The sequence below is a fragment of the Solanum tuberosum genome, unplaced genomic scaffold, assembly GCF_000226075.1.
Source record: "Solanum tuberosum cultivar DM 1-3 516 R44 unplaced genomic scaffold, SolTub_3.0 scf00299, whole genome shotgun sequence".
In the NCBI taxonomy this organism is placed as follows: domain Eukaryota; kingdom Viridiplantae; phylum Streptophyta; class Magnoliopsida; order Solanales; family Solanaceae; genus Solanum; species Solanum tuberosum.
The window spans coordinates 288,237-304,887 of NW_006239224.1; the positions used below are offsets into that span (position 1 = coordinate 288,237).

A 16,651-nucleotide genomic window follows, 5' to 3' on the forward strand; every position below is an offset into this window, starting at 1 on the left:
TCGAGTCGTTCATGCCAATAAATTCCGCATGAACTCCATAAGTTGAGTATCTTTGAGAGAAGTAGTACCTTCAAGCTCTAAGTCTCGAGTATTGAGTTCCTAACCTATTTGTGATTATATTCCTAATCATGGGACTATTACATGTTACCCATAAAATCTTTGAGTTGAATTGTTCATGCCTATAATTCTGCATGAATCTTATAAGTCGATCAGTCTTGAGATGAGAAGTATTTTTGAGTCTTTGAGTTGAGTAGTTCATGCTCATAATTCCGCATGAACTCTGAGTTGAGCATTCTTGAAATGAGTAGTATCATTGAAGTTCTTGAGTTCCAAGTATTTGAGTTCTATCTATGGTTATTGAAAACCTTGCATTGAGTCGTTCATCTCCATAATTCGGCATGAACCATATTTTTAAGAAGTCTTTTACAAACGTTTTAACTTTGTTTTAAGACTTCAGTTTTGAGTTCAGTAAAGGGTAAATTTGAAGTTCTTTTCTTCAAAAAGTATATGGGAACTAAGTATTCCCAAAGAGATTTAAAATGTTTTCACATTTAAATAAGAACGAAAACTGAGATTTCCAAAGAGCCTTCGGGCAAGTTTTCAGAAAAGAGTAATTGCTTTCTAATTGAAGCAAGAGGGGAAACTTTGATTTCCAAGATAGCCTCTGAGCTAAGTTTTTGAGCACTAATCTCAAATCACCGAAGAAGTATGTTTTTAAACATAAAGAGTTAATATAATGTAATATTTTTGGGAGTAGTATTGAGCAACGATGGGGAAGAGTTCATACAACTATCAGCTCCCTTAAACCATGTAGCCATCATGGGTAGAAAAGGGTCATACTGTTTAGATGAATCCTTTTCGCATATACTAGTGGATCCACTTAGTAGTTCAGGTCCTATACCTTTGGCCGGGTATAAGATGCGTTGGCAGCGTGCGGAAGATCGTTGTATCATCACAATAGCTCTTATGTGATGGTTGTCGGTTAGAGAAACTCCCACAGCAGTATTAGCCCGGTTCCTCAAGGGGTTCTGCTTAGTATGAATGGGGGTATGGGACTTCATTCATGCATTGCACAAGTAGACTTTGAGAGGGAGCATGGTATGTCTTTTATGATATTATGATTATGAGTTAACATCATGTTTTAAACAGTTTTCCTTTTTCTTTATATTGCACTTGTTTTAAACTGCTTTATAATTAAATGAGTTCAGTTAAGTATTCATGAGTTGAGTATTTCAAGTCGAGTATCATATCTTTGAAGTTGAGTATCTTATCCTTGAGTACTTCTGAGTTGAGTAAGTTTGAGTAGTTTTGAGTATTCCTTGAGTTGAGCAAGATTGAAAAGAGGTAAGTATGTTTCCTTTTTATCAAGTTTCAAGCTTATGTTATGCTTTAGAATTCCTCTTACATGCTCATACATTCTATGTACTGAGCCATTTGGCTTGCATCTTCTCATGATGCAGACACAGGTATTCAGGATCATCAACAGGAGCTTCGTTTATACATTGAGAGTTCGAGTTAGCTATGGTGAGCCTCCTTGCTTCCAGAGGATTTCATTTACTTTTCAGTTCAGTCAGGATGTTGTGGGTCTTGTCCCGACCTACATTGTTATCAATTAGAGGCTTCATAGATAGTAAGTATAGTTGAGAAGTATGTATTATTCATTTATTTTATTAAATGTTTTAAAGACTTAAGTGCTTATTTTATGGCGAGTTGAATATATTATTTTTATTCTAAGTTTGTTCATTTGAGTTAAAGTTTTGAAAAGTTGAGTTTATTGAATTTTTTTTCCAGTTTTAAGCTTTTGCATGCTTGAGTTAGTCTTCCGCTTGTAGTCAGCCTGGATGAGGATTTGCTTGGGGACCAACAATGGTCTTCGAGTGCCGGCCACGTCCAGGGCGTAGACTCAGGTCGTGACATTTGTATTCTCTTCATATAAAGTATTGTCTTCATCTTTTTTTTGTGCTATTAATTTAGATTCATTTAATATTTATAATAATAAATACATTTTGATGGAAATGATTGTTTGTCAGCTAGATTAATTTTATGCCTAGTTTTTCTTATGGTATATGATGATAATTTTATAGCTTTAAAATAAATTTCGTGTTCTTAAACTATTAATTAACATGGTACACAATCGAACAATCGGGCAGCCTATATATTTGGAGACAGGTGGAGATATAAGACTTTCGACTAGAACAAAATATATGTTTTTCAAATAAAAAAAGCACAATGAAAGAAAGATAGTGTGTGGATAACTCTAAGCTATTTTTCTTTCTTTTTATGTTCGACATTCATTTGAATCTTATAATCATGGATAACTTAAATCAATATTACTTGTCAAATTATTTTGCAATTCTTTTAAAACTGACTATTTATTGAGAGAATTTCGATTAGCTAAGCCAACACATTTCAATCACCGGATGATTTAATAACAAAGAAGAGATCCAAGTTATAACATTTAAGTTTGTCGTTTTATTCTCCTAATACGCACACAGAAACAAAGATAGACATGAAAAAACTTGATTAGCTAATATCATTTGCTCTAAAGTAAAATTAATATACCAAATCATGCATACTATCATCATGTTTATGAAGGCGGAGAGAGAAAATCTTGAACATGCTTCCTACAAATGAAATACCTAAATGAAATCTCTTCAAACTTATACCCCAAAATGAAAGGTGATTCAAATGTGTTGGACGCCACTAGATAATGAATAGGTGAAATTAATGCAATACAGATGGTACATTTAGAGAAAATTGTGACAGCGGATCATGGGAATTTTGAATGAGGGGTATGAATGGTAATATATTTGCTAATAAAGCAAAAGAAATGAGTATATTACAATGCACAACAGTCTCACAAAAATTATGACTATACTAAGGCAATGATATATATAGAGGAGAACTAATATCGACATGTAATAATTGAGATTGGCTCCTTGTTGTTAAGGAATTTTATTCTGAAAATTTGGGAGGTGGGAGGTCTCATGACCAATAATTGAAGTGGTGGATGAGATATGAACGAGGATGTGTAACAAAAATATCAAAATAACTCATATTATAAAGGAAGGCAACTGATAGGCTAATCATCTCCGAATACAATACTAGATGAAGGAGGAGCAAATACATAGTCTTTCTCGGATCTAAGAGTATAGGGAAGGAGACTAATTAATAATGATAAGCTAAATTTTTCTTACTTAAGAATCAGATCAGATAAGAGATGAAAAGTTGGGGTGAAAAATGGACAGAGTTCACTACTTATCATGAACAAATCCCCTGATGGGAGAAGAACATGATAAACAAAACTTTTAACTAATCTAGTTTCTTTGATTGCAAGTAGACATTCATGGAGGACAAAAAATAACAACACAAATTTGGATATATATAAAATAGTACATAAACAAATTTGGTGTAATCTTTCTTGAATTGGCTTAGTCTAAAACGTCTTAATTGAACTGCTTCAATACATATGAATCATACAAATGATGCACCAAACTACAAACATACAAGAACTCAAGAATCAAAATGCAAACACATATACAATAGACTATACACAAGCAACTACAAGAATAAAATAAGCAACACAATATGCAGCTCAAATCCAAGCCCAATTTCAATTTTACACTTCTAGGATTGGTTGATGTGCAATATGTGGTATTTTTACCTTAGGATACTACTTCTAGCGTACAAAAATCGATCTTTTTAAGTGCAGAATTAAAAGAAAGGAAAACATTATTCTTATTGTAGGTCACACAGTTTAAGAAAAAAATGAAAAGATGAGAAAAGCTCACTTATCAAGCATCACGAAGAGAACAACATGGGGGACGAATCATAGCTAAAGGCACGAAAAAATGCAAATAGAGGAATTATCTGCTAATCAACATCAAGAAAAATATTAGGAGGCCAGATCAACTTCAAAATAGAAAATCTCATATGGAACCTCTAGACAAAATTCTCCATATCCAAATACTTTCAACAGATATAACTCTACAGAATCCTAAAGAAAAGTTTTTAAAATGAGATCGACAATTCAAAGGGTACAATAAACACATGAATCAGAAGAAATAGAATAATAGAATTGCAACAAAAAAGTATCTCAAAAATGGCAAGAAAAAGGGGGGAAATATATACCTGTTGGCAGTCAAGAATACAAGTGAAACATTTGAAAATCAAGATTGCCATATCTGAATTCTGAGCTAATTGAACAAAATGCAGTCAAACTGGAAATGGACGTATAACGATGAGAGACAAGATAGGCATAAACTAGAACAAAAGAACAAAAAAATTCAATAAGATATCAAAATCAAAGCTTTCAAATTCAATACACAAAGAGGACATGGATCACAAACTTAGTTGGTCCTAAAAAAGATGTCAGAATTGCCAAATTGAAGCTCAGAAGAATGGCTGACAAAGCGAAGCTCGAAAGTTCTACACTTTTCTATTTTAATTTGAGAAGAAATGTATTATACTCTTTGCTCTTTCTATTTATTACTTATTGCAAGACATTATTTATCATAATAAAATAGTTAGTGGGTCGGGATCCGGCTGACCTTGTATTTATAAAATAAAATATTAATTATCTTCACTTGTTATATGTCATTTTCATTCTTCTAGTTCTTATTCAACACCATTTTATTTAATAGGTTAGGAACAAAACCCTTCTATTGGAAATAAATAATGATACTTAAAAAAATCAACATATCAAATTTATCTAACAACAATCATTCCCCTAAAGGTTCTTATTGCTATCAAGATAAAATAAATCTAAAATAATAGAACCATATAAAAGGAAATAAAGCAGAAATAATCTAGTACTTGGTATGTTGCAACGACCCAAGCTGACGTTATTTAAATGCATCACAAGTGGAGTCTCAAAGTTTTCTTATTCGGGTGCCAAATTAAATTTTGGAGCACACGACAGAATTATTAAATTTGAAAGTATCCGGGCTGGCATCTACCCACCATATCTAGACATCTCCCGCTATGTAGTGCCACTATAGCTCCTGTAGGGCCGCTATAGCTGGGTTGATAAAATCATACCCTAGATAAAATGATGTCTTTTATTTTTCTTCCCACTTTTCTGACACAAAACAGGCGAAGGTTACTCCAAAATTCTCCTCAACCACTTTAAGTTTGAGGGAAATTGAGGATAGGAATTTCCACATAAGGAAGGGAAAGACCCAACGACTTCCGATCCACGCTCATTAGGATTTGCCCCAAGGAGCAAAGGGATGCCTTCAAAATTCTTCAATAGATGTTTTACGCCTAGATAGGCTAGGTTTCCATAACTAAGTAGTTAGAAATGCTTCCAATTGATAATATCATATAGATTGTTGGGAGGTTGCATGCATAGGTATTCGGATATGGAGTTTGGATGGTTGAATGTATGGTTAGTTGTGGTGTAGGTTGATTAATTTTATTTGTTACTGTTGGCATCTGATATGGCTGGGTGTTACCTTGAAAAAGTAATTGAGGGTGATTGAATTATAGAATTTGGATAATTTAAGCCAACAATTTTCAATCACCAAATGATTATAAACAAATAAGAGATCCAAGTTATAACATTTAAGTTTGTTGTTTTCTTCTCCTAATACACATACAGAAACAAAGATAGACATGACAAAACTAGGTTAGCTAATATCATTTACTCTAAAGTGAAACTAATATACCAAATCATGAATACTATCATCATGTTTATGAAGGTGGAAAGAGAAACTCTTAAACATACTTCCTACAAATAGAGTACCTTGATGCAATCTCTTTAGACTTATCCCCAAAACTCCAAGGTGATTCAAGCGTGTTGGAGGCCACTAAATATGACAATACAAATTGTACATCTAGAGAAAATTCTAAGATCATTGGAATTTTGTATGAGGGATATGAATGACAATCTATTTACTAATAAGACAAACGAAATAAGCATTTTACAATACACAACACTTAGACAGAAGTTATGACTATACTAAGGCAATAAGATATATAGAGGAGAACTAATATCAACAGGTGATAATTGACATTGACTCCTTACAATTAAGAAATTCCATTCTTGAAACTTGGAAGGTCTTATGGCTGATAATTGAAGTGGTAGAAGAGATATGGATGAGGATGAGTTACAGAAATATTAGAATAACTCATATTATAAAGAAAGACATCCGACATGCTAATCATCTCGAAAATACAACACTCGATGAAGGAGAAGTAAATACGCAAACTTTACTTAATTATCAAATCATGCAAGAGATGAAAAGTTGGGGTGAAAAATAGAGGGAGTTCAATACTTATCATGAACAAATTCCCTAATGAGAGGAGAATATGATAAACAAAACTTTTAACTAATCTAGTTTCTTTGATTGCACGTAGACATTCATGGAAGACACAAAACAACAACACAAATTTGGATAAACAAAAGAATAGTACATAAACAAATTTGACGTAATCTTTCTTGGATTGGCTTAGTCAAAAACCTCTTAATTGAACTGGTTCAATAGCTATGAATCATACAAATGATGCATCCAACTACATAAAAATACAACCATACAAGAACTCAAGAACCAAAATAAAGACACCAATACAACAGACAATACATAATAACAAGCAAAGAGAAATAAGAAGCAGCTACAAGAACCAAATAAGCAATGCATTATGTAGATAAAATCCAAGCCCTAATTTCAATTTTACACTATTAGGATTGGTGGATGTGCAATGTATGGTATTTTCACCTTAGGATGCTATTTCTATTGTACAAGGATCGATCTTTTTAAGTGCAAAATTAAAAGAAAGGAAAACATTTTTCTCATTGTGGGTCACACTGTTTAAAATAAAAAGAAGAGAAGCTCACTTACAAGGCATCACAGAGAGAAAAACATAGGAAACGAATTAGAACTAAAGACATGGAAAAATGTGAATAAAGGAATTAATTGATAACCAGAATAAAAAAAATAGGAGGCTAAATCAGCTACAAAATAGGAAATCTCAAATGGAATGTCTAGACGAAACTCTCCAGATCCCAAATATTTTCAGCACATCCAACTCTAAAGCATCCTAAAGAAAAGCTTGAAAATGAGATCGAGAATCAAAAGGGTGCAATAAAAACATGAATCAGAAGAAACAGACAAATAGAAGTGCAACAACAAAATACCCCCAAAGGTCAAGATATGAAAAGTTGGGGTGAAAATGGAAGGAGTTCAATCATTATTATGCACAAATCCCATGAAGGGAGGATAATATGATTAACAAAACTTTTAACTAATCTAGTTTCTTTATTGCAAGTAGACATTCATGGAAGACATAAAACAACAACACAAATTTGTATTCATATAGAATAGAACATATGACGTAATCTTTCTTGAATTGGCTTAGCCAAAAACCTCTTATTTGAGCTGATTCAATAGATATTTATCATACAAATGATGCACCCAACTACATAAAATCACAACCATACAAGAACTCAAGAATAAAAATGCAAACACCAATACAACAGACAATACATAATAACAAGCAAAGAGAAATAAGAAGCAGCTACAAAAACCAAATAAGCAATGCAACATGCAGAATTGGTTGATGTGCAATGTACAATATTTTCACCTTAGGATGCTCCTTCTATTGTACAAAGATCAATATTTTTAAGTGAAAAATTAAGAGAAAGGAAAACATCATTCTCATTTTGGATCACACAATTTCAGACTAAAAAGATAAAATAAGAGAAAAGCTCACTTACCAGGCATCACAGAGAGAACAACATCAACGAATCATAGCAGCTACGTGAAAATGTGAGTAGAGGAATTAATTGCTAACCTGAATGAAGAAAAAACAGAATGAAACTAGATCAGCTTTAGAATAGAAAATCTCAAATGGAACCTCTAGACGAAACTCTCCAGATTCCAAATATTTTGAACATATCCAACTCTAAAACATCCTAAAGAAAAGCTTGAGAGTGAGACCGGCAATCAAAAGGTTGTAACAAACACATGAATCAAGAGAAACAAACAAATAGAACTGCAACAACAAAATACCCCAAAAGGTCCAGAGATGAAAAATTGGGTTGAAAAATGGAAGGAGTTCAATACTTATTATGAACAAATCCCATGATGGGAGGAGAACATGATAAACAAAACTTTTAACCAATCTATTTTCTTTGATTGCAAGTATACATTCATGGAAGACAAAAAAACAACAACAAAAACTTGGATACATATAGAATAACATAACCAAATTTGGCGTAATCTTTCTTGAATTGGATTAGTCAAAAACCTCTTAATTGAACAGGTTCAATAGATATGAATCATACAAATGATGCACCTAACTACATAAAAACGCAACCATACAAGAACTCAAAAATCAAAATGCAGACACCAATACAACATATATTACATAATAACAAGCAACGACAAATAAGAAGCAACTACAAGAACGAATTAAGCAATGCAACATGCAGATCAAATCCAAGCCCTAATTTCAATTTTACACTGTTTGGATTGGTTGATGTGCAATGTATGATATTTTCACCTTAGGATGCTACTTCTATTGTACAATGATCGATCATTTTAAGTGAAAAATTAAAAGAAAGGAAAAGATCATTCTCATTGTGGGTCACATAGTTACAGATAAGAAAAAAATAAAATGAAAAGAAAAGCTCACTTACCAGGCATCGCAGAGAGAACATCATCGGAAATGAATCATAGCTGGCACGGAAAAATGTGAATAGATGACTTAATTGCTAACCGGAATCAAGAAAAAATAGAAGGATGCTAGATTAGCTTCGAATAGGAAATCTCAAATAGAACCTCTAAATGAAACTCTTCAGATCCCTAATATTTTTAACAAATCCAACTCTAAAACATCCTAAAGAAAAGCTTGAAAAATGAGATCGGGAATCAACAAGGAGAAATAAACACATGAAGTAGAAGAAACAAACAAATAGAACTTCAACAACAAAATACCCCAAAAAAGGTTAAGAGTTGAAAGGAAAATGTGAATAGAGAAATTAATTGCAAAGCAAAATCAAGAAAAAAAAGAATGGGGCTAGATCAACTCCAGAATAGGAAATCTCAAATGGAACCTCTAGACGAAACTCTCTAGATCCCAGATATTTTCAACAAATCCAACTCTAAAGCATCCTAAAGAAAAATTTGAAAATTGAGATCTAGAATCAAAAGGGTGCAATAAACACATGAAACAGAAGAAACAAACAAATAGCATTGCAACAACAAAATACCCCAAAAGGTTAGAAAAAGGTCAAAAGATGGGTTGGCCTCTAAGCCTTGCGGGTTGGGCCCACGTGGCTAGCGGGCCAAATGAGGCTGGGCCAAAAAGCCTCGTTCCTAAATGGGCCAAAAAAATTAGGCCTAACCCTACTTAATTCAAGGGTTGGATTGGGCCGACTTAACAGGTCAATCCCATTTTGACAACTCTAGGTATTGTAGGACAGCAGATGAGGAGGAATTGCACAAAGAAGAAAAGCATTCTCATCTTGGTATATCCATTGTCTCTTCAGCTAGAAAACAAGTTAGAAAGCGGTAAAAGGATACAAAGAGGACATGAGAGAAAAATGTCACTTACAGGGAGTTGCAATCTCAAATACCAGACAAGGCACCTCTATCGACACCACCAAAGTAACCACTACATCCAACACATTGAATTCCTACATAAAAAAGGTCAGCAAACAAATCGGGAAGGGAATGGTAGCTAAAATTAATGGAGATGCACCTCTATGAGCTGAGAAAAATGGTAAGTATGACGGTCCAAATGAAGGTGTTGATAACCTACATCAGAAGGAAAAGGAAAGTGGAGTTGAAGAGACCTGCGGCGACATTGTGGAGAAAATGAAGGAGCTCAATTAGGAAACCCTAATGCTTAGGGTATGATAATAAAGGCGGGCAGGTTCATTTACAAACTGAGCCGATTTCTTTTCTATTTTTTTCGTTTTGGGTCGGACGACATCTTTTGCACAAACTTTTGAAATTCAATAAAAGGAACACTTAGCTTCGCTATTAGTTTAAGAAAAAGGGGGGGGGGTAATATATAACTGTTGGCAGTCAAGAATACAAGTGAAATATCCGATAATCAAGATTGCTATATATGAATGCTTAGCCAACTTAACAAAATGAAGTCAACCTAGAAAGACATATAAAGACGAGAGATAAGATAGGCATAAATAAGAAAAAAGAAAGCAAAAACTCAATAAGAAATCAAAATCAAAGCTTTCAAGTTCAATAAAGAGGAGGACATAGATCACAAACTTAGTTGGCCATAAAAAAGATATTAAAATTGCTAAATTCAAGCTCAGAAGAATGACAGACAAAGTGAAGCTCGAAAGTTCTACATTTTCCTATTTTAATTTGAGAAGACATTTTTACTTTACTCTTTGCTTTTTTTCGTTTTTCTATTTATTATTTATTGCAAGACTTTATTTAGCATAATGAAATAGTTAGTGGTCTCCCACTAATCTTTTATTTATAAAATACCAAGTATAATTTTTTGTGTTTTATTTCCTTTTTTCCTATTATATCATTTTAGATTGATTTGATCTTGATAATAGTAAGAACCTTTAAAGGAATGATTGTTGTTAGATAAATTTGATGCATAGTTTTCCTTAAGTATTGTTATTTATTTTCAAATAGAAGCATTTTGTTCTTAACCTATGAAATAAAATGGTGTTGAATAAAAATGGAAGGAATGAAAAAGACATATAACAAGTGAAAGTAATTAATATTTTATTTTATAAATACAAGGTCAGTGGACTCCCGATCCACTAACTATTTTATTATGATAAATAAAGTCTTCCAATAAATATAAATAGAAAAATGGAAAAAGCTAAGAGGAAAGTAAATGTCCTCTTAAATTAAAATAGACAAGTGTAGAACTTTCGAGTTTTGCTTTGTCCGCCATTCTACTGAGCTTGAATTTGAAAATTCTGACATCCTTTTTATGGCCAACTAAGTTTGTGATCCATATCCTCCTCATTGTATCTTGAATTTGAAAACTTTGATTTTGATATCTTGTTAAGTTTTTGCTTTCTTTTTTCTTGTTTATGCCTATCTTGTCTCTCATCTTTATATGTTTATTTCTAGGTTGACTGCATTTTGTTCAATTCGCTAAGAATCCAGATATAGCGATTTTTTCACTTGTATTCTTGACTGTCGGTAGGTATATATTTTTCCCTTTTTTTTCTTAAACGAAGAGCGAAGCTAAGTGCTCCTTTTATTCAATTTCAAAAGTCTGTACAAAAGAGATCGTTCGACCCAAAACAAACAAACAGAAAAGAAATTGACCCGGTCCATAAATGAACATGCCTACCTTTATTATCAGACCCTAAGAATTAGCGTTTCCTAATTGAGCTCCTTCATTTTCTCCACAATGGCGTCGCATGGAGCTCTCTTCAACTCCACTTTCCTTTTCCTTTTGATGTGAGTTATCAACACCTTCATTTGGATTGTCATCCTTACCATCTTTCTAAGTTCACAAAGGTGCGTCTCCATTGATTTCAGCTACCATTTCTTTCTTGATTTGTTTGCTGACCTTTTTTTTGTAGGGATATAACCTAGTGGATGTAGTGGTTACTTTGGTGGTTCATTAGAGGTGCCTCGTTTGGTATTTAAGCTTGCAACTCCCAATAAGTGATATTTTTCTCTCTTGTCCTCTTTGTATCCTTTTACCGCTTTCTGGCTTTTTGTTTTCCAACTGAACAGACAATGGAGATACCAGGATGCTCATGCTCTTCTTCTTTGTAGAGTTCCTCCCCATATGTCGTCATATAGTTCCCAATCTTTTGACCTTTTTCTTGATCTTTTGGGGTATTTTGTTGTTGCAGATCTATTTGTCTGTTTCTTCTTATTCATGTGTTTATTTCACCCTTTTGATATCTTGTTGAGTTTTTGCTTCCTTTTGTCTTGTTTATTTTTATCATGTCTCTCATCTTTATACATCCATTTCCAAGTTGACTACATTTTGTTCAGTTGGCTAAGAATTCAAATGTGGTGATTTTGATTATCAGATGTTTCACTTGTATTTTTGACATCAATCCAACTCAAAATTCTCAATAACCATGTAGACTTAAGTCTTTCCTGTAGTGCACCCATAAGTCACCTATCATAATTTGAACAATCCAACCTAATATAAAAACACAAAATCCTCCATACATCACTGTTTGTCACCAAACCAAAATCAACTCTTCAGAAGAGTCGTTGATAAACCCTTTATAAGTATGTGTCGAACCAAGGATTTATACGTGATGTCTCATTTCTTTACATTTCTTAAATTGTACCTTGACACAATTCTAAATATTTTGAACTCTTCAACATACACGATTATTGTTCCATTCGCTAACTCGTTTACCAATGCTATCCTTTGTCCAAAAATTCACAACATTCCTCATGCTCTAAACCAAAAACTTCAAGTGAAACACTTCATTAGGTCTTTTAAATTCTACAACTCAAACCATGCAAAAGTCCTTCCAAATGCTCACTAATCGACATGATCGATCATTTCTTGCCTTACCAATTTATATTGTCGCACCCATTTTTCACAAAATGAATTTTGCAACGACATGACAACTCTTTTAGGCATTAAATAGAGAAGAGTCACCGCCTAACAAATTAAATGTGTGTTAGGACACCATTCTATACTGAACAAATAAATAAATTAAAAAGGGTTATACACAATCAGAGATCAGGTAAGTCTTCAAATTATCTCAAAAGTAAGGTGTTAGGCACCTTTCAAGGTCCATAAAAGTGGATCCCAACCGAATCTTATAAATTATGTGGGTATATGTGATAAGCAAAAAGGCTATTAATTTATTAAGCTAAGAATGACTACACAATTACATTAAAGTTCCCCCTACTAGCCACAAAAAGTTAATGCAAGTCGATAGGTTCTTCAATCATCGAGTACAATATCGACTTTCCACACTTATCATGACAACATCATTGATCTTTGACGCTTATGGGGGGGCCAATCATACACATGCACCACCAGAGTCTTCATAAGAACTCCGGGGCGAGGGCCAAGTGAACCCGAATTAACGATGAGAAGCGGTTAAATCAGTAGCAAAGGCACCAGGACGGACGGTTGGTTTAACCAGTCAAATAGTTTATGAAAACTTTATTTTAAAGCTTAAAACAAGTAAACAAATTAAGCATGAATCCATTATTATCTAAATTAATACAAAACTAGGTGATTAGATAATTAAATAAATTGACATGTTTATTATTTAAGCAATAAGTAAAAATAATGGCAACCAAAGGGGCATCAATTAATTAATTAAAGTAAACTATGTGATAAAATAGGCAAAATTCTATTCAAAGCAACTTAACAAAGATAGTAAAATGATTATTAATTAACAAAAAAATTAAAATAATAAGAACTATTTATTATTAAATAAAATAATCATTTGAGGCTAATTTTAAAAAAAATAAAAATATCCATAACAAGGCAATAATTAGTTAAGAAAATAGATAAGTAAGCACATAGAATTAACACCAAAAGATATGAAAAATTGTAAAGGTGAAATGTAAATAAATCTATCCCAAACAAAGATGAACCATAATTATAAAAGAAAATGATTTGTAAGCATAAAAAATACTTAAAATATAAACCAATCCATAAGAGATTATAAGGAAGCTTCAAATGTTTGTTTCTTTATAGGGATAATATTACGATATTATTAATCACACTCCTACACCTTAGAAACATTTTTATTTGAGATCGATCTTAGAAAATAATAATAGTATTTAAAGGATAGTTGAAAGATTTTATTTAAATACAAACACATAAATATATTTACATACAAATACACTTAATCATTTAGAAAAATCTTTGGTAAGCAATACTCCAAAGGTCACATCAGCTTAGTTAAAAATTTGGAATTAAACCTCTCGATTCCTTTTACTTTCCCACTAACTATATGTTAGAAAATAGTCGTTTACCATATATCTAAATCAAAAGCAACATGTCCAATTCAAGTACTTAAACAAGAGTTGGACAATGGCTTTGATAACAAAAATGAAAACAACTTTAACAATTGAACATAAAAATTGTGACATAAAACATTGAAAAGAGAAACATGTAGCACATAATGTTTCCCCAACCCAAATGATAGAAGCCCTTATTCTTAATATTACAAGAAATCTAGTTCATAAGTTATTACAAACCTACTAGTGAAATGGAAAAGACAATGAATTCGAGACGAGTAGGCTTTGACTAGACGATCCTTGAAAACTCCCAAGTCCTAGACAACTCTTCAATGCCCCCGATATCGAACTAATGCCCTGTTCACACAAAAGAAATGCACACGCACACACAATAGCATAGAGACGGAAGCACTAATAAGCCCACTTCCATAACGGCCTTGTTAAGCACCACAAAAAGTGAAGTACAAATTTCACACCAATCTTGGAAAATAGAGCATAACATATTTTCTGGAACATTAAGAAATACTCTTAGCTACCACATTATACAATTATTTGGTTAGTAGACTGGGAAGTGAACCACAAAGGTATTTTGCTGCAATTAAGTTGTATATTATGATAATCATGATTTCAAACAAACAAGAAAAAGAGCAACAAGCTTTGAAGTTAAATTATGAGTAAATCGTATAAACATGATTTCTAATGCACAAAGTTTCCGAAAACTTATCAAAGCGCATTAAAAATAAAAGGACATGCTTGTTTGCTTCTCCCGAAATGCTTAAAACATTCGAGTTTTCCAAAACAAATATTTGATGCGACAAGAGAATGAAAAATACAACTACCACATTAAGCATGAAGAGTACTTCGATAGAAACTAACCTGTAAGGAAGTAACAATACAGAAACAACAACAATAACCAATGATACCACAGCAATCCGAGCATCAATAGCCAAAATTGGTATACAACTACCAACAAAGAACAAGAGAACATAGAAAAGACGATTCAGTTTATCAGTATTCAAGAAGAGAAGTGTCCTCCGATTAAGAGGTTCTAGTTATATTGTAATGGAGAAGAGAATTCCAGAGTCTTTCACCAGTGATCAGTCATTGAAAAGAAAAAGATGAAATCTTAAATAATATTTTGATGAAAGAGTAGGACTGCTAGTTATTCGTGAAGAGAGAGCTCCATGGGCTGTCTTTTTCCTTTAGAGAGAAAGAGAGTTCAAGAGCTGTTTTTAGTGATCACAAGCATGAGAAAAGAATGAGATCGAAGTCCTTATTATATAGTAAAGAGGGCTGATCAGCCAATGTAAAGATATGGAAAGAAAATATTCTTCTCGATCAGCAGCATATTCGTGAGAGCATAAAAAGAGAAACATAAAGATATATGCAAATTTCCATAATCCTTTCGTCATATCAAGTAATCTATGCTACTAACCATGTCTTGATTGACTAAGGAAGATGAAAATTACAATAATTCGAATAAGCAATATCAATCAGACATCTCTAGTTGCCCCATTTAGACATATGACTGTTGCGAATCAAATTTGAAGGAAGAGGAAATCCCATTGATCGAGTTTACCATATTAGTTAATTTGAAAAAAATTGAGAAATTGTAGATATGATGAAAGTTGACAAGCAAATCACATAACAGAGTAAAATGATTATTGATTCTCATTACAAAACAATATTTTAAGGAACTAGTATAAAAATATACGAAGATTAAAGTATGAGTATATCTCGATTTGAAACACCTCCGCTGCGTCAACAGTAAACAAAACTAAAAATTAAAATCAGTTTTAGCAACTTGTTAATCATAAAGTATTAATAGATTATACCCAGCCTATTCAAAAGTGGCTCAAACAATATGATAGACATGTATTACAACCTCTAATAAAGCTTTAAAAATGAAAATAATAAAAATTCACAAAAGTAATCAGAGTATTAGGAAAGAAGTCACCGGTTAATCGTTCTGGATTTCTCATTTTAAGTTTTGTCTTCGAATGAAGTTCCATGCTTGGATCTTCCACCGGAGAGAAGTGACAGAGAGACACAGTGGCTCGCCGACGTCTGCTGGGTGAGGTTTCTGGTGGCTGTCCGATTCGCCGGACAGATGGAGGTAGTGGCGGCGCCAGGAGAGAGGGGACACTCCTCTTTCTCTCTCTTCCTTTTAATGTTTTTTCCCTTTCTTATTCTTTTACTCTTGTTTTACCTTTGGTTTCTTTTATAAAACAATTGTTCCAAATTTTATACTTTCATACTTAAATAACTCTATTCATGAAAAATATGAAATTCAAAAAAATTTGCTTGACTCATTCTATTTGTTACATTTTTATTTTGTGTTTTCATCTCATATTAATTATTTATATTATTAAAAATAGTTATATAAAATTATTTTTTAATTTACAAAGATATGATTAATTAATTTTTTTCTATTTTATTATAACAATTAATTATTTATGAAAGTATAAATAAAATTTATAAAAGTTACCAAAAAAAATTAAGGTATATATTTTATTTGTCGTCAATTTGTACCACATTCTTATTCTTAAAAATCAAGATAGGGTGAAAATTTTAATAAAATATTTTTGCTTATCTACTTTTTCTTACATGTTCTTAAAGAAATTATAAATATAAATAATATTTTTTAATAATTTTATTCCTTAAAAGAATTTTTGCAATTTTACAAAATTTATTTATAATTATAAAAAAATTAATTGTTAGGATTAAAAAAATTACTTATATCT

The 16,651-nt window shown here is 32.3% G+C and overlaps 1 long non-coding RNA gene across 3 annotated transcripts in view; it reads right to left on the minus strand.

Moving 5' to 3' along the window:
• Positions 1-16,087, minus strand: part of LOC107063071 (uncharacterized) — a 28,480-nt gene extending 12,393 nt beyond the window's left edge. The window contains exons 1-4 of one of the 3 annotated variants that reach the window (XR_001475047.1): positions 14,148-16,087; positions 8,642-8,681; positions 7,718-7,794; positions 4,132-4,220 (exon numbers count right to left, since the gene is read on the minus strand). This is a non-coding gene — a long non-coding RNA (uncharacterized lncRNA). Of the gene's footprint in view, positions 1-4,131; positions 4,221-7,717; positions 7,795-8,641; positions 8,717-14,147 lie in introns of all 3 variants that reach the window. The other 2 variants (XR_001475046.1, XR_001475045.1) reach the window with 2 other exon arrangements.
• Positions 16,088-16,651: the final 564 nt, after the last annotated feature.